Source organism: Zea mays, chromosome 4, assembly GCF_902167145.1.
Source record: "Zea mays cultivar B73 chromosome 4, Zm-B73-REFERENCE-NAM-5.0, whole genome shotgun sequence".
NCBI classification, from domain to species: domain Eukaryota; kingdom Viridiplantae; phylum Streptophyta; class Magnoliopsida; order Poales; family Poaceae; genus Zea; species Zea mays.
This window is the reverse complement of record NC_050099.1, coordinates 95840628-95852546: the sequence shown is the minus strand read 5'-3', so window position 1 is coordinate 95852546 and position 11919 is coordinate 95840628. Positions and strand designations below refer to the sequence as shown.

Genomic DNA, 11919 nt, shown 5'->3' with positions numbered 1-11919 from the left:
AGTCGCTGACAATTCAAAAAACCCCCTGACTTCTATTCCTTCTTCCCCGAGGTCCCTCCCCCCTTTTGAAAAGTACCCGCGGAAGGAAACAGGGCGGCGCGGCTTACCGGCGGCGAGGGAGGTCCGGCGAAGGGTGGGGTTGGCTTTGGGAGGTCCGTGCGATCACGACGAGGTACGACTCGACGATGGTGATGGCCGGAATCGGCCGGTCCACGTGCGCAGGCGGGCGAACTCGTCGGCGGCGAGTGCTCTGGCCTATCCACGGCGATATAGGTCAATCCAAGGGCACAGGGAGCTTCACGGGGTGCTAATGAGTCGACCCGTGCAAGGAATCGAAGAATAACTCACCGTGGAGCTCGGTCTACGTTCGCCGGTGGTTGGGTGAAGTCCGGTTACCTTGATCTGGCGTCTCCGGCGAGGCAGAGCTCGATTCCTTGCTCTAGGAGCTTCACCGAGGCATGTAGAATCTCTCTCGAGGGTTGGACGGGGCTGGGAATGGCTCTGTTGGCCGGTCTACGGTGGCGGGTGCTCAGGCGGCCGCTGGCATGCCGTGTGCAGGGCAAACTCCGGCGATCTCATACTCCGGTGAGGTCTAGAGCGCGCAAGGGCGTACGACTGAAGCCTTTGCTGGCTTTTATAGGCGCGGGCACGGGCAGGGGACACGGGTGTGGCTTGGCGCGGCGCGGCGCAGGGCGCGCGGGTTCGAGCGTCGGGCGTGCTCTGGCGCGTTCAGGGCGCGTCGAACACGTGGAGGTGTTCTTCTGCCCATGTTCAAAAGCTTGCTGAGATTGCAAACGTGCGAATCTTGGCAAAAAATCCGGCGCAGACCTCTTCCTGGTACCTATGGCTATCTCTTGTATGTGAGTTCCAAGGGGATATAAGCCCTAGGTCAGAAGATTTGCGGACGCCAAATCTGGCTTGTCTCACTGTCCACCTCGCGACAAAAGTGATGCCAAATCATGTCAAACGAATTTGGCTAGGGTTCAAACTTTTCCAGTGGGTGCCTTAGGTGGTTTGGCACCTTTTTGGTATTCAGACCAAGTGGTTTTGGCACCATTTACTAAGTGAACACGTATGATCTCTAGATTAGGGTTAAATTTTGACTTAGAGAGAATTAGAGAGCTCTAGGGTGCTTTCTACTTAAAGAATGGATTTGGGGTCTTTAAAGCATCTTTTTGTAATGTTTCCCCTCTACATTTTGTGGATTACAATGTTACTTAGACTTTGGTTAAGGGTTAACTCATGATTTGCACATTTGTTTAACCTTTCCCTTAAACCAGGGTTTTGGGAGTTAAGGGCTCAAGAAGGGTCTAGGGTTTAATCTTCTCTTGCCCAAGGTGATTATTGCATAAATGCTTGGGTAATGCTTTTGTCCTTAACATTTCTTAGCTAACTCATGCTTCCAAAGTCTTAGGTGCTTCTGCTACTCCAATTAACCACATGTGATAATAGGTCATTAGTGCAAGTATGAAGCCAGTGTCTTGGTAACACTTGAGGTGTTACAAGTTAAAAGGTTCTCGGTCGACAGGCCCACATTCTCTATAATCCTTAATCAACCTGGGTAGAACATCACTAGTTCCTAGCCCAAGTCCCGATTTAAGTATTTCCATCGTTAGGATTGTTTGTGTTCCTTAGGATGAAAAGAGCATTATAGGGAACTTTGCAGTAAGATCCCACCACGCTCCCAAGGAAAATATTCTTGCAGGTAGAAGTCATCCTTCCTCAGGATAACCCCTGAGCTAGGCCTTAATGCAAAAGACAACCTCTATCCACATGATCTAAGCAGGGCTAAGCATTTTTGTAAATCATATTTCGATACTTCATCAGAAGTATCTATAAAGGTATGGATATCAAGGTAGGCAATGCATCAAAGGGTTTCCAAGCAACTCCTATAAACCTAATGCACATTTCGCTAGACTTAAAGTGTGTAAAAATTATTTAAAAACACAAGGAAAGGGTTGCATGCACCAGGGCTTGCCTGAATAACACTAGGTTAGTGTTTGTTAGGCGATGTCCACTTGACGATCATCCTTGTCCCAGCACTTGATCAGGCAGGTTTGTCCATGAGCATCACCATGCGGAGTAGCCCGCGCTTGGGGTCGACTTGGCTCGTCTTCCGCATCACGCGATTATTTATCGTACATCATGAGATGCACGATGCACATGTATGAGCACGAGTATAAAGAGTATAAAATAGATACCTACACCAGAGAGAATGAAACACTTATAACAAAACATTAAGCAAATACTAGCTAGCGATGTACGACTATTTATAATAATTACGCCTTTCTAGCCTATTCGGAGGTAGCGCATACATCGCAATACAATAAAATATACACACACTCTACTTTCTTTTATGATTTATTAACAGAATCATATTACTACATATATTTTTACCAAGTCAGCATAGTATGACCACTATCTTTTGACACAAGAAAATCTGAAAATGCTTACCACCAACACACTCCGAACACGAAATTGACGATCACCAGATGATGTTATTTGCTCCCCACTACTCGGAGTGGCAAACAACATTGATCTGACACATAATCGATTTCTAAACATCAGATATAATGATTATCCGAGCAAGTCATCGACTTCATTATGCAATCAAGATTTATCAAAAATCACTACTGACAACACTAAATGGTAGAACGATTTAAATGATAAATTTATTCTTTGTGTTACCAATTTACTTTTCACTGAAAGTAGCAACTCAAATTTTTGTTCTTATCTCAACATTTATTTATCGTAACTATATACACATCTTTATAAGTGATTAAAATATGTCATCATCACACATGCCTACTAATATTCTACTCGGTCCATCAATTCAGCTAATTGACTGGAATAGCGAAACAATTCGCCATACTGAATCTGGCTCGATAATCGCAAGAATCACGAAGTCGACGAGAGTTCTATGACTCACGCAATTTATTGAGCACCTAGTGAGCATCACAATAGCATATTAATTTATTCAACGATCGAACTATTCTGAATAACTCATCGGCTTACCATGACCAAAATGATTTGATAAACGCAGATCGACGATGAGTATTGGTTCAGAATTCCCATCGAACACTTGGTAGGGGTTATGCTCGAAGGCGGCTTCTAGGGGAAGAGCTTGACAGGGGGCTTTGAAGCTCAACACAAGTGGCACGCAACTGGCAGATAGATCATCGAGATCGACGGGCATGTTGTGACACGGCGTGGGTTGACGATGAAGAATAAAGGGCTGCTGGCTTTGACTTCAACACCACATCTTCTTGGGATTCTTTTTGTCGACGCGATCACAATTCGTAGGCATCACGTAGGGATTGGCATTGAGACGAGACGATGGAACAACGACGAACTAGCGAGCTGAACCACGGCGAGTGATGTCTTGACGCGGATGAGCAATGGCAACTGGCGAACACGGAACGTCGAAGTGAGGTGCACGACCAGCTAGCAAAGATGAATGTGTGCGGCACGGAAGCGAAAGCAGAACTTGATGGCCGGCTTGGAGACTCGGCGAGACGGTAACATCACGGCGACGCGCAGCCATGGCGTGTGGAGCTCGCAGGGCCAGATCTTGGCAAGGACGAGCACACACGACGCAACGACGAATGACGACAACTGGCGAGGTCGATGACATGATGGGGATTAAGGCCGAGCGAGCCGAGACGACTGAACAAGTGCTGACGAGCTGGGAGACCACGACGCGAGCAGCGAACCGGCCACGGCGAACAGAGGGACATGGCTGCGTGCACAGGGACTTGACGACGGCGACCTGGGCGAGCGCTTGAAAACAACAATACCGACGCGAAGAGATGAAAACCAGAGCAGCGAGCCAGGAACAAGGAGCAGGGGCGTGTGCCACCATGGCGGGCTGGTCAGCCAGCACGGAGAGGCGACGGCGAGGGAGCTCGGCTATGGAAAGAGAGCTCGCAGAAATTCCAGCGCCGAGTAGAGGAGCTGTCGCATCTTCCATGGGCGAGTAGGGAACGGGAGGAGGAAGAGGAGTGGCCGAGCCAGAGCCGGCGCGCGCGAGGACCTAGGGAGAGGGAGAGGGTTGCGAGCTGGAGGAGCTCAGCTGGACGCAGACGCCAGGGCGCGCCAGAGAAGTCGGCACGGCGGCCATGGGAAGGGAAGAGAGAGCTCTGCTGGGCGCCATGGGAGCTGAGGGAGAAAATACGGAGTTCCAGTTGGACGCCAGGAAGAAGACCGAGCTAGGAACCGCGGAGGAAGTCCAGGGCGCGCTGAGGGCGGGGGCCGAGCAGGGCCGAACGCCATGGGAAGGGAGAAACGCCGGCTGGAGAAGGGGCTGGATGCGGCTAGAAAACATCAGAGGAGGCGCGCGCGGAAGAGAAGATAAGGAGAGGGAGACGTCGTGGAAAAAAATCTGCAGGGGAGACGACGGCTAAAAAAAATATCAGGAGAAGAGCGGCGTAGGATAAGGATAGGAGATGAATATCTTCAGGTTTTTTTTAATCATTCTTTTTTAATGAAAATCGAAGATATTTTGGATCATAATATTTAGTGATATAAAATGGATCAAAATACTTGAGATCGATAACGATAAATTGGACATGATTTGATTTAGAGAATACTTTGAAATTATATGAATTTTAATCAGTTATTTATGTCTGAAGTTTTGAATTCGGCGAGAAACGATAACCCGAATAGAACTGATTTCAACTTCGATATTGTAATCAGCTTTGGTTTACGTAGAAGTCGGACAAAAAATTATCTGGTAAGGAATAGATTAAATTACCAAGGTTCGAGTTTTTGCCTGATGTTATCGGATCAAGCTAAACGATATTGGATTCGACTAGGAAACAACTCAATTATAATTCTACGCGTGGTTTTTCTTGGATTCCGGGTGTGGTCTGATTTAATTTTGCATTAACACTTCTGTTGCCGAGTTCAAATTAATTTGCCCAGGATAAAGTCGTAAGAGTAGGTCGAGCTTCCGAATTCGTATTCACGCGAGCAATGAATTTTAAATAATCATCGGACGCACCGATTTTCGGAACAACTATGTTCCGAACATCGCGAAAATTTAGGAAGAGTCCGGATAGATAAAAACGATGTCGAACTCGCGACAGACGAAACAGATGCAATATTAAAATTGTGATAGACAAAGATGATTAAAATTTAGCATCCATTTTATCCACTGATATTACGTGCTTAAATGCATACTCATTGTCGAGCGGAATATAAACACTAGGGGTGTTACATCCATTTATTTCCACTTTCCTCTTTATCTGAGAAGATGTTAGTGAAGATGATCATTTGTTCAGTGCTATGAAAATTTCCGTATATCTTTTCTTATGCTGAAAGACTGCAGAGTCAGATCTGATGTTTGTGTGCATTCTACAGATGTCTGAGAACAGGCGCAGAGGTGCAAGGAGTGCTCAGCCAGAATAGTAGGCACCCCAAGAAGATGCAGCTTAGCAGCAACAATTGCCACCGCCACCCCCGATGACAGTTGAGCAGATGTTCATGATGCAAACTCAGGCAGTCCAAGCAATTGGTCAGACCTTAGCAGCAATGCAGCAGGTGCAGCAGCTATCACCCCCACCTCAGCCTCAAGTGCAAGTTCAGATGCCTTAGGTGCCCAGAGACAAGCGGGCAGAATTCATGAGGGGCCATACCCCTGTCTTCGCTCACTCTGCTGATCCTGTGACAGAACCTCCCAAGTCATTAGGCCAACCTACTGTTGTCCTTGTCTAATGGACCTCAGACAACCCTACAGGTGCACCTGATCACTTGACATGTTCGGTATCTGAATTCCTTACCTTCCAAAGAGCGTTTTACCCGTCACGCAGACATCACAATTCATAGGAGATACGGAAATGTGGAAGCAGTTACAATAACTTACTTTTATTGAAAAGTAAGACAGAGTTAAATATTTACAGACCAGAACATAATATATGAGTGCTGAGTATTATTATTACAAACCATGGGAGGCAAAAACCCCTCCCGAATAAGCAGTAAAAAGTTTTTAACGGAGGGCCTTCCCTCCCGTGGCTCTAGTCTTGGTTCTCTTCTTTGGGTACCACCTTTGAACAAAAGCAACAAAAGTTTGTCGCTTCTTCACCTAAAACAACATGGGACAAAGCCCTGAGTACGAAGTGTACTTTCGCAAGACTTACCCGACAAAGTAAAAGACTCTCAAGGATATGCTGGCTTTAAGGGAGTCAAGGTAAGGCTTATCAATAATCAATGACTCTGTTTACAGAAATGCTTACTAAAAGTGGATCCATAAAAATCCAGTTTTATTTATCAAGTTAAGTAAAACTACCTGCAACTAGAGTTCTTTCTACCCTAGTTCAATCACTTGACCTGCACTAGCCAATTTCTTAACAACCCTTCATCTTTATTGGATTTCTACATATAGGGAAGTGACCAAGTCTTCATGTCCACGAAGTTACGGTGATCCGAATCGATTATACTCAGCTGAGGATCTCCAATCACACGACATATCTAGCACTTAACCCTTTAATATGTCAACTCGCCATCGGGGTTCTTAAGACCAGATCAGGTTCACGCCAACCGAGAGCACAGATACACCACCGTCCAGCCTCTTGCCACGGAGGGTACACGCTACTCTCGCCATCTCTCCACTCCCATTGCGTGTTATCTTATTCTGGTATTAGTCTGCCTGGGGCAAAGCTTACCCATGATGAGGCATGTGACCAGTTAAAGGGTCCTCGGTCAGCAAGCCTACATCGAGACAGTCCTTAATCGACTTAGACGGAGACACTACACCGAGACTCTCTTCTCGTGCAAGTCACCTGCCCGGTCTCAGCTTTATCATTTCAAACCCAAAGTTTGGTACCTGTCAGAGGTACATTTTTTCCGATGTTGAATCCATCATGGCCATGATGGATCCACCATCAAGTTTTATTTTCAAAAACATCCCTCCCACTTTGCATCATCATCTTTTGTAAAAACAAAACATTTTGTTTTTCTAAAGCAAAACTAAGCATAACAAAAACCTTTTGTAAAACAGGGATTCAAAGGGAGGTAATCATATTCAAGGAAGGAAATGCAGGAATTGGTTTAGCACACAACTCCTATCACCTAATGCATCAAGCAAGTGAGAAAGATTTTAAAAGGAACGAGGAGGTGGCAAATGCACCGGGGCTTGCCTTGTGTTACTGGTGAATCAGGCTCGGATCCGCAGCTATCAAAATAGAAACAACTGCTTACCTGATGTTCCTTAGGTGGTGGTGGTGATGAAGCCCTTGTCTCTTCGACATCTACTTACTCTTTGTTTTCTAAATATAGCCAAGTATAATAATGAATGCTCATGTAGTGCTCATGAAGATGCAAGGATAATAAAAGTTTATTATCTAAAGTCTTGAGTACAACTTTCCTTCATAATCTCTGAGAACTTAGGGTTTCCGGAGTCAATAGTGAAGTTCAAAGGGCAGGGAGTAGGGTTTTGGGTTCTAAGTATCAAACATGGTCCAAATCATACCCAACATTACCCAAGGCCTCTAAATATTATTTAAAGTTTATCCTAAAAGTTTAGTGAATTTTGGATTTATTATTTGTCACACCCGGATTTAAGGAACAAAGCTAGGTGCATCTCATACATGCGCCAAAAAGACAACATATATAATAACAGAGTGTATAGAGATAAATGTCACAATAATCAGAGTACTTATTACATAGCGGAAGTCTTACAAAATAAAAGATAAATATACAAGGATCGAACTAAAATCCATCCTTGGCGCCAGAAAGTCAACTGGGAGACGACGACATAGACCTCTCACGAACACAGCGCAACATCCACCATGCGCCATCCAGTGGTACTTGTTCTTGACCTATGGGGGGTGTGAGACAGCAAGGGTGAGCTCACACATGTTCATCGCTCAACAAGTTGTGGGGAATAAAGTGGCATGAACTCAAAAAGTGGGATTTCATATGAAGTGTAAGGCTGATCAACAAAATAAAGGTTGAAGCTGAGCATTGCTTTTATAAGTTGGTCAAAACTTTATTAGCACTTACTAAATGTAAGTACATACCAAACCTTAAATAAAGTAATAGAACAAAATTAATAATAATCCCATGCAATGCAAATGAAAAATTGAATTTAAGTTCCATAAATTAATCATCAGAGAGTCCTGAGCTGCTCATGACCGCGAGCACGGCTAGTATACCAGTTTTACACTCTGCAGAGGTTGTACCCTTTACCCACAAGTCGTGTATCCCATGTCGCCAGGGCTAGCTAGACCCTTAGACACTACCGAGGTGAATGGCTAGGGATCCACTACGAGGCCATTACAAAGTTCAACTAGCTTCCGAAAACCCGCTACAGTTTATGGGAAGAGCACTTGCAAGAATCCCCCGTCTGACCGCCATCACAGCAAAATCAACTCGAGAACCTCCTTGCATGCAATCCCCTACTGCCCTTGCCCCTTTCGGGTAAGGTAGTCTTCCACTAGCTTTCCTAGTTAGTTGGCCAAGGGCGTCCCATTAAACCCTTGTGGTGGCACGTGTTTCTCAAGTTAAGCTCCATGTTCCAATTAACATTAATGATCTTGACATGAACATAAATAGAATAACAAAAATATTGGAACATGGATATAATGAAACATTATCCCAAAACCATGTAAAGCAATAGCAAAGCTACCCAAGTGATTCAGGGATAACAAGGTAAAGAGATAAACAATCTAGGGTGACCTATTGGGTCCCATCAAAATTAAACCTATGCATGGATAATGACATGAAAGAGCATTATTGGGTAATAAATGTGGTCAAGGGCACAACTTGCCTTCAATGAGCTCCTGCTCAGCTACTTCTATCTGCTGGTCACCAGGGTTCTCAGTCACAGGTTCTTCTACTCGCCACAATACAAACATACATAGTATATAGAAAAAATTAACATCACACCTATCATGTAAACAAAATACATGTTAATAATCTACACATTAAAATATAATCCTAGGAACATAAATCATAATTTTTGGGTTATAGATTTTAAGATATGAATTTCCAAAAGTTTTATGTGCTTAAAATAGGATTAAGTGAGATATTAATTTTCTTACTGTTTTCATGTCAAAACAGAGACTCTAAGTGATAAACATTAATATTACAAAATTTTATAAATTGTTATGGATTAATTTGGGGCTCATATGAATTTTATATGAATTAAACAAATTCTAGCATTTATTTATTCATTAAAAATCAATTTCTATTTACTTTTAATGGATTTGCTAATCTTCTGGACTGGGCATCAATTACAGAGAAGATTGTAACACCTCAGGTGTTACTTAGGGTGTTCACCCATGGCTACACCATTTAAACCTACTATCACATGTGGTTTAGTTTGAGCAAAGTACACCAAACTTGGAAATCCAAATCCTAAGTAAGTGTAACCCATCTTAGATGTCATACCTTGGCTGGTTATGCAAGTATAAAGGGGAGATTTGCCCAAAACTTAATGTAAACCCCCCTTTGGACCATGGGAACCCTAGAAGTAATTATGACCAAAGGGGCATGAGAACCATATGATCATGGCATGGGCCAAATATAAAAGTTGTAGTACACTTAATAACCTACAAATAATATGAAGAAAATAACCCCAAAAAGATTTCAGAAAAGCCCCAAAAGGTCCACCAAAGGGTTGAGCACAAAAGAAAAATCAGGATTTTTCTAAGTCCAAAACCAACCCTTGGGTAAAGATCACACATGTTCACCCTCTTTCAAACTTCAAAATCATTTGACCCAATTGACAAAGTGGCGCCAAAATACCTCTAGAACACCCTGGAAAGGGTTGAGCCCAACCCTAAGTCGTTTGACACGATTTGGCACCAGTTTTGTCTTGGTTTGGACATCTCTGACATAGCCGACTTCCCACCCCCGTATCTCTCTAACCCGACCACATCTACCCTTGGAACTCACATGAACTAGGTAGATCTAGGTGCAGGGAAGAGATCTCTCATAGGTCCTAGGGCAAGATTCGTACGTTTTGGCCGCTCAGCAGAGGGAAGAACAGAGGTAGAAGCAAAGAGCCACGTGTTCGACGCGCTCTGAGCTCGCCAGAGCACGCCCGACGCGCGCCCCCGCGTGCCCCGCATCGTGCCAAAGCCAAGCCGGCGCCATGGCCCGCGCCCGCGCCTATAAAGCACCCAGGGACTTCGACCGTACCCCTCCGCACACGCTCGACCTCACCGGAGCCCAAAGCCACCGGCGTTTGCCCGTGCACGGCGTGCCCGCGGCCGCCCGATCCCCCGCCACCGTAGACCGGCCAACCGAGCCCTTCCCAGCCACGCCCGACCCTTGGAAGAGACTGTGTACGCCTCGGTGAAGCTCCCCGAGCGAGGAATCGGAGTTTGCTTCGCCGGAGAAGCCAGTCCACGGTCGCTGGACTTCGCCCGACCGCCGGTGAGCGTAGACCGGGTAATCCTCTGCTCCATTCTTCGATTCCTTATGCACACAGCCTCTACGTCACCCCGTGAAGCTCATCGTGCCCTTTGATTGAACTAGATCGTCGTGGTTTAGCCGGAACAACCACCGCCGACGAGACCACCCGCCTGCGCGCGTGGACCGGACGATTCCGGACACCCCCGCCGTCGAGCCGTACATCGTTGTGACCGCCAGGACCTCCTGGAGCCAACCCCGCCCCTCGCCGGACCTCTCTCGCCACTGGTAAGCCGCGCCGCCCTTTTCTGTCTCGCGGGTACTGTTTAAACGTAGGGAGGGACCGCGGGGGAGAAGAAGAAAAGGCTAGGGGGTTTTGCGCATTGTTAGTGACTCAGGGGAATAGTAGCGCAGGGGTATAACTGAGAGAGTTAGTTTGGAAAGAACCCGAGGACTCCGGTGCAAAGTGGTTTTCCAGGAAACCATTTATTTAACCTCATTTAAATTCAAACTGAACTTGAATAATTCATATCTTCTGTTTTATCCACCCAAATCAAGTCAAACCAATTTTGCCGGATTTTAAATAATGTAAACTACTTAAGAAATGATAAACCTCTCTGTACACCCCATTAAGGTAGAGTTTGCCATTTATTTCACATTGTGCATAAAGTTAAAGAAAATAGGAAAGGTAATTTAAATAAGAAATCAGTGAGCACCCATATTTTTGTTAGTCCACTTATTCAGTATAGTTCACTAGAAAAATTTATTATACCTTGGTTTAGTACAAAATAATTGGGATACCTTTTATTTTAAGAAAACAAGGAAAATTTAGAAAAACCTTAGAAAAATAACCTCAAGGTGAAAACACCCCAAACCTTGGGATAAGTAATGTTTTGTTATTAAAAACATAGGAAAAATATGAAATCTGCTGTTTGTCATTTTTCAAATAACAAGGCAGTAGAAAGTGCCTTTTGACATTAAACTTTAGAAAATCACAACTAAATAACCACCAATTAACTTTTTGTGATTTTTGGCACAGAAGCATGTTATTACTATTAGATACCAACAAAAATAACCCTTAGGACAGAACCCACCCCTAGTTAAGAGTTGTAGTGCAAAGTGACCCCTTTGCCCAACTTTTGTTATTTTTGTCCAAGGCATAGTCTTTTTATTCTGAACCTCAAATTCCTAGAACAGACTATAGTAACCAATGGCAACCCACTGTAATTTTTACAGAATTTTTGGAAAAAGTTAAACCACTGTTGTAGTTCAAACCCACACTAGAATTCATAAATAAAAGAATAAAGGAGAAAATGAATGATGGAAATTAGTGTCACCCTAAAACCCTTTGTAAATTGTCCACTGAATTATATAAGGGAAATACAAATCCACTCTGCTTAGCCTTAACAAACCTAAACCTAAGGTGATAAGCATAAACCACTAAAAGCCACGTATGACCAAGAAACCCTAAGTTACTAAGTAACTTAGTTTTTCTTCCTTTAGCATAATGTTGTTAACCCCGCATAATCATGACATACATATTCATTGCATTCAATAGATTGC

General features: G+C 44.4%; 1 pseudogene; it reads left to right on the top strand.

Annotated features, from left to right (window-relative positions):
• Nucleotides 1-3788: 3788 nt before the first annotated feature.
• On the top strand, nt 3789-4317 carry LOC109945772 (uncharacterized; annotated as a pseudogene).
• The last annotated feature ends 7602 nt before the right edge of the window (nt 4318-11919 follow it).